The sequence below is a fragment of the Pinus tabuliformis genome, chromosome 3_1 (genome assembly GCF_031772625.1).
Source record: "Pinus tabuliformis cultivar Carrire ecotype Pingquan chromosome 3_1, CPIR1, whole genome shotgun sequence".
Taxonomy (NCBI): Eukaryota; Viridiplantae; Streptophyta; class Pinopsida; order Pinales; family Pinaceae; genus Pinus; species Pinus tabuliformis.
The window spans coordinates 577,360,761-577,368,337 of NC_142301.1; positions in this window are offsets into that span (position 1 = coordinate 577,360,761).

Consider the following 7,577-nt stretch of genomic DNA (forward strand, 5'->3'; position numbering starts at 1 on the left):
TAGTTTCTGTTTGTAATTCGTCCCTGCTTTACCTGATTATCTTCATTGTTCTTCTGCTCATTTCTTCTTGCTGCATCAAGATAACTTTTTGAGGTGGATGCTTGAGAGGTTTCTCCATTATAGCCCAAACCTGTCTTGTTTAGAGGAGACCGCTGCACATTGATAATCTCATCCAAAGTTTCAGATCCTTTGACAAACTTAAGATTAATAGCTTTTGTTTTCTCAATTTCTTTTCTGAGACCAACAATTTCACCTTCTAGTTTTTCAAGATGTTTTTCCTTTTCATCAATTTGAAATTGCAAAGTATCAATGATCACACTCTTTTCTTCTATGCATCTCTTGAGTCTAGTAATTTCATTATAGAGATTATCCACATCTACAGCATCCTCATAATCATCATCTTCAAATGCCATTAATAGCTTATATTTATTACCTTGTTCATCTTCATCACTGTTTGATAAGCCATCACTATCTTCATGGGTGTAGTAGCTTTTCTTATTTGCACTTTGTTTCTTATTCCATCTAGCAGGTTCTTTTCCTTTATCCTTATTAGGACATTTTGCAGCATAATGACCTACTCTTCCACAAGCAAAGCATTTGAAAGGTAGCTTACCTCTGAACCTTCCAGCACCCCTTTGAAGATTTCTGACAAAATTTGATTCTTCTTCCTCTTCTTCTGGAACATGGCTTGCTTCATAGTAATCTTCTTTTCTTGATGCCTTAAAAGCAGCTTCCCTTCTGTCTGATGGACCTCCCTTTCTCATTTCATAAGCAGTTAGAATTCCATGTAGCTGAGACATAGTGAGAACTTTGAGATTTTCCTTTTCTTCTATTGCAGATACTTTAGATTCAAACTTGGGGGATAATGATCTTAGAATCTTTTGAACTACTATAGTCTCTTTTATTTCTTCACCCAAATTTTTCATACAATTAACAATCTCATCTACCCGAAGAAAATAATTAGCCACACTTTCATCATTATACATCTTGAGGGTCTCATATTGAATCCTGAGAGTTTGAAGTTTAGCTTGCTTTACCTGTTCATCTCCTTCATAGCTAGTGATCATTTTGTCCCATATCTCTTTTGCTGATTTGAAGTGCATGACCTTCATGAATTCTGTTTGAGATATACTTCCTAATAGAGTACTGACTGCTTTTGCATTTGTTTCATATGCCTTTTTCTCAGCTGGATCTGTAGGAGTAGCTGAAGGAAAAGCATAGCCTGTTTCTACAATGTCCCAAACTTCTGTACCAAGAGATTGAAGATATGCAGTAACTCTTACCTTCCAATAATTGAAATTTGTTCCATCAAAAACCGGTGGCCTAATTGATGCTTCTTTCTCGTAGTTGCTCATGATGAATGATCTTCCTTCAAGCGATCAAGCTTCTCTGAAGGACCTGCTCTGATACCAATTGTTGGAAATAATACTGAGAGGGGGGTGAATCAGTATTATCAGATTAATCAAACTTTTTAAATGCTCAGAAACATATACGCTACTTCAGTTAAGTGAACCAGCGTGTACACGCTACTGTGACGAAGTAAAACAGCGTATAAGAAGAAAACTCACAATTTAGTTAGCTTATTCTTCAATTAAGTGCATCAGGACATTATTCACCACATTAACAGTAAACATGTGCAGTATAACAGAACAGATAAAAAGCCACACACATGAACACCAAGATATAAGGTGGAAACCCAATGTGGGTGAAAACCACCTGCTGCAAGTTGTCTCTATCTTTCTTTAATATGAAACTTCAGTTTACAATCTTTTGTACTGGTGCAGCCTTATACCAGTACGCAGGCTACAACCTGCAGAAGGCTACAACCTTCTCTCGTTCTCCAAACTTTCTTGGAAGGGAGCTCCAACCCCCTTTGCTCTTGTACTAGCCAAGATACTAGTACGTAGGTGCTGACCTACAATCTTCCTTCTTTCAGGTATCACTTTTCATACATTTTCAGACTTGGATATTCCTGAAGCACAACATTACAATCTGAAGACCACAATTCATTCAATTTCCACAACAGATCATTGAAGCATAAAACAACCAAACTTTGAATCACTGAACCACTGAACCCTGTCAATCACCAGTTACCAGAACACAGAGCAGACTACAGAACTCTGCAATAACAGTCAGACCCCACTGTAAACCCAAAATCAAGCTTCAAAAGATATACGCTACTTCAATGAGCAAAACCCGCGTATACACGTGCTTTTACCGAAGCCAACCTGCGTACAGATCTAAAAATAAACTTTCTCAATTTGCAGCTGTACCAGACATTAGTTAGACCCAGAACGTAACATTGCGACAATATGCAGATCTAGAAATACGCATAATCAATCATATCATGATAGTGCATTTCAAACCATTAGATCCCGATCTATCCTTAGATCTAGTCTTCCTTCAACCGATGTGATCTCTCCTTGGCTTAGATCAAGCAACCCAGAACCTGCATATCAGATCTCTTTCTCTCTTAGATATTCAAGCCTTGTCGAAAGATGATTTTGCCTAATGATCTTCTTCTCCTTATACAGTCTTAGGCCTAGCTCAATACCAAGAGCCAAAACCATAGTAACACAATACCATCAACTTCAAAACTAGGGATCGACACGCCCGTCGAGACACAATGGTCCGAAATCATAGGCACAACTTCCAAGGACTAACCACCATGGACCAAAGATACTTTTCCACATACACGCGCTTTTTCTGAAACCAACTTGCGTATACACGCGACTTGGGCTTAACGAACATGCGTATATGAACTTCCTTGGCATGTTGTACTAAGATCTGTCTTCTGATTAAGTTGCCATCACCTGTACCAACCTCTGAGCACCTGTACCATCCTCTGAGTGAGTTGCCATCAAGGACAACACTTGAATCATAATGCCAACAATGAAACATGCTCACAAAACTTTAGTTCAATCCAATCTATCATTTGACAGGTAACAATAAATTAAACAGTTCCACTACAAGAGTGTTCCAAAATTGCTACAAGAGTGATCGAAATTGCTAAAGGATTGTGATCGGCATAGAGAGAGTCGTCAAATCCTATGTTTTCCTTGGGGGAATGAAAAAATGTGTCTACCACACCTCCATCATCTATCCTCCACACAATTTAGTCACTTTTCCATCCAAAAATTCATATTTGTTCATAAAACAAATACTCATTTTCACCCCTTCTTTCATTACTTTCACCACAACCAAGGTTTTTCATCCTTGTCCATAGATTGATCATGAATTATAAGTGATATTGGAGGCTTTATCTAAAGATTAATGTGATAATGGAAGGGTCTATGACTTCTACATGAAGACACATAGTCCTGTAGCAGCCTGCACAGACCCTGCAAGGCACAGTTGGACGCACCAGATTAAAGAACGAGTCATGATGAAGGAAATGGAGAGTCATTTCCTTGATTTTGAGCAGTTAAAGGACACTTAGGTAGCAACTACAAGATTCTTGATCACTCAGAAAATATCATCATCTTATCCAAAGTGCATCTGCATGAAGGATAGACCTGCATCATCAAGCATCAGTCAGCAAGAGAACATAAAAATACATATCTTTCTCAAGAAATTGCAGAATACATGCACAACAACCTTACCTCTATTTAGAAATGACATATGATTACCTAAAACACTCATATCAAGAGAATATCACAAGTAGAGCAACAACATTAGCAAGAAAACCTAGAGGAACTCCAATATATTATCATATGCATCTTCAGGATCATCAAAGGCAACATCCACAACTACAGCAACATCCTGCATAATAAAAACACTCATGGTAAGGCACAGGTATGCAACTCTCTAACCCCACCCTTCTAACCTATTCTAGCTTGAGAAAACATTAGAAGTGTGAGAAGGAAAGGTCTGTTATAGCCAAACTTAATAGCATGAAGTCTCAGTCGTATCGAGCAAGTCACTTAACATTTCTCCAGATGATAGCCACACATGTGGGAGATAGATGAGACAAAATTGACAACAAAGGCTTAAGAAAGTGGGATGTTATCATGGAGTTCAAAAAGTAGTTGGGGGCCAACTCAGTTAACTCAAAGCACTCTGAGTTTATTTTGCATGCAATGAAAAAAAAAAATTGAAAACACAATTAAAAAATAATAATAAAACAACAATAAAAATGAAAGGTGGACCCACCACCTCTTAGCATGCAAAGGTTAGTTGCTATAAGATTTGGTTTAGATGCAACAAGATCGGAATAAGATGCTACAGGTGTTGTGGGGAAAAGTATCCAACACGGAATGACCCTATCCCACTCTAAGGGTGACAGTTCCTTAGCAACAGCTGAAAGCAAAGCTATCTAAAGTTTCTTCTTTATGACATGCAAGAGACAGAAGGAAGAGATCCACTTACCGATGTGTTGCGCAAATGGTCGATCCAATCTCCTTTGTTTGCTGCTTGCTCCCAGCTCCAAGTCTTTTCGCGGGCCCAACTACACGAGATCCTGCAAATAAGACAAGAAAAGGAAACTACAAGAAGCATGCATTCATAATTGATTCAAGGATTAGCATAAATCAAATACGCAAGTAAGACAATACACCATTGAAACACATGCGAATAGAAGAACCTCAAATGCTTTATTAATATACGGAAGTAAGGTTCAGGCGGTGATACAACCATGAGAGGTCCAATCCAGCATCACCTTCCCGACGGAGAGAAATCTCTTCTTCACCTCCCTCAAGCAATCACCCAATACTCTCAACTGTAAACCAACAGCAATTCTCTGCACAAAATTCCGGCCTCCAGATCCCATGGGATGAGATCCTTATATAGAGTTTTGGAGTGAAGATAAGTCAGCTTGATGTGTGACTTGTTGTCCTCTTCAACTCCAGTTGTTCTTCAGTCCTTCACTGAGAGTTTCCACCTTCCACTTGGAGTTTTAGAACCTCTTAACTCATCATTAGGTGAATCTTCTGATCCAAGTGTCATTTTAGAGGCTTCCTGGGCACTGGCACATTGAGAAAAGATTCCTCCACATGTCAAAGTACGCCCAGCGCAGGTAGCCTTTGTTCCACTTGCTATGCAACGCAGGTACACCATAGAGCTTTTGACATTCAGCGCAGATGCCTAGTGGAGCAGCTGCTTTGATCCAAAATTGACCTGTTTTTGAGTGTTTTTCAGTGAAGAACTGATTTGTAGTGCTGTGGTTTGCTGACCTTGTTCCTCTAGGGGTAGGAACAACATGTTTAGGGACTTTGGATCCCTCAGATTATTGACATTTCATGCTCTATGCTGTAAGGCACAAAAATGTCTATAACAACAGGGCCAAAAAAAAACTATTACAGGACTAGAACAAAACTGCTACAAGAAAAATAGAACTGCTGCAGGAAGAACAAACTTGTCACATGAAGGAACAATTTTCTACAAGAATTTATCAGAGTGCTACACAAAGACAAATTTTGTGTAGAAAAACCACTAGAGCCTTGGGAAGCAAGGAAATATTCAAAGGAAATGGAAAGGGTGCAAATAGAGATGCTACAGGTGAAAAAAGAATTGCTACAGGATGAAGAAAAAGTGCTACAGGAAGGGACAACAACAACTCAAGAGGAGGGAGAAGGTCCACAAGGACTCCAAGAGCCCACTCCACAACTTGGTATTGGATCATACTACAAATTTATTACAAAAAGAGGCAGAACTCACCAGTGGATGCAAATTGAAAAATCCAAGAAAGTAGAGGATGTGGGCCTCATGGAGGAAAAAGTGCAAGAAATGAGCAAGGAATTGAATGATTTAAGGCTAAGGGAGTCTGTCATGAAAGAGCAACTACAGTTAGAAAACAACAGGCTAAGGGAGCAGCTACAGGAAAAGGAGGTACAACTTGCCACCATAGAAATTTTGTCCATGTAAGTCATCCAATGTAGGTAGCCATCCAAGTCATCTCCCATTGAGCTAAGGAAGGGAATTGCATGAAAAGCAAATATAGGGCAAGAAGTTGGATAGGTTTCTAAGAGGATGAGCAACAATTTCAGTAGGGGGGTATGATGGGCCTCCAAATTCGACTCAAATTAAGGCCCATCTAACCTTTCCTAAGCACATAAAGAATATATTAAATCTTTCCTTCTACACTTAATAATGTTTTTTTAGCTTTAATATGTTCTTATGAAGGTTTGGAGATAAGTACTTATTATGTGCCTAATATTATTTATTTTTGTAGAATATTGTGAGAATATTGGGCAAATTATGAAGATTTGGAGGAAGAGATAATGATCCGAACTTAAATAAGAACGCAACAAATTAGAGATATAACCATAAATACAGAGATGCAGCAAAAATAATGCTTTATTTCATTAATATCAGAATATGCTTACAAACAGAATGGAAATAAACTAGCTCAGGTGATGATAGTTTATCTCTAAAAAGAGATGTGGCAGTTACATGTCTCTGAATTGTGTTACAATGAGGCTCAAGGGCCTATTTATTATTGAAGAACAAGGGAAATTCCTAAACAACCAAAACCATAACCCCATGAGATGGAACGCCAAGAGTTTGCGGACCTTGTTGGGGTTAGTTGGGCAACCAACTTCCCGGGGGTTGTAACTTGGTCATATTATATATGTTTGGTGCATACAATACCTTGTTGGAAAGGTCTCTCTGAGTACTACAATATTTCTGGAAGACCCCTACCTATGGATATGGGCCTACTACGGACCTAAAAAAAACATCGTTTACGGGGTCAAAACTACTCTGGAAGTTCAGGACCCGCAAAACTGCTAAAAATAGTAAATACTAAAATAAACAATGAAATAGATAAACTGACTAGAGATCTAGGTGGAATAGGTGGGTTGCCCCCATTATTCACATGGATCGGATAATCTAGGGACTTTCTCCCTGATACAGGAGGACCAAGATTGGATAATAAATGAATTGGATATTATGAAATTATTCCACAAATTTCGGAGCTCTAGTGATTGAAAAAATCTAGGAATGTCTTCCCTGTCATTTAATGCAAATTCTTAGTATTGGGAACTAGATCCACTTTTTGAGGGATTTTGGAGGGGAAATCTACCTTGTTTGCAAGGAGAATGCTTCCTCATCACTTTGCATAAGTACCAATTCGAATTTTCCTCTAGAGACATATATTTCTTAGTCTTCTTGTGGAGAAAACTTGTTATTTAGTAGCTCCACTTTCATTTCTAGCATGGACGTACTTGGAGTGATTCAAAAAATGCAGTTTGGTGCCATTTTTAGCCTCTAAAGGTTGGTTTCCTCCATAAGAAGCTGGGTTTTCTTTGGCTTGGCCATCTTAGGAGCCTCAGATCCCTCTTATACAATTTATTTATTTCCTTTGAATGTCTTTTTCACTTGCATCTCTTATTTCTGCATTTAATATTCATGTTTCTTTTATTGTAGGTCATATTGGTTAAATGATTGAAGTGAGTTTTTTTGAAGGTTATTTATAGATTCACAAGAATGATGCATCCTTAGAACATTTTTAAAAATTCATATTCATTATTGAGCTACTTGGATTAGTTTACTAGTTCACAAATCTAGAATTTCTGGAAGTCCCTTGTAGCAAAATAGTAGTAATTTTCTGTTATTTTTTAGAACATGTTCATGAGATT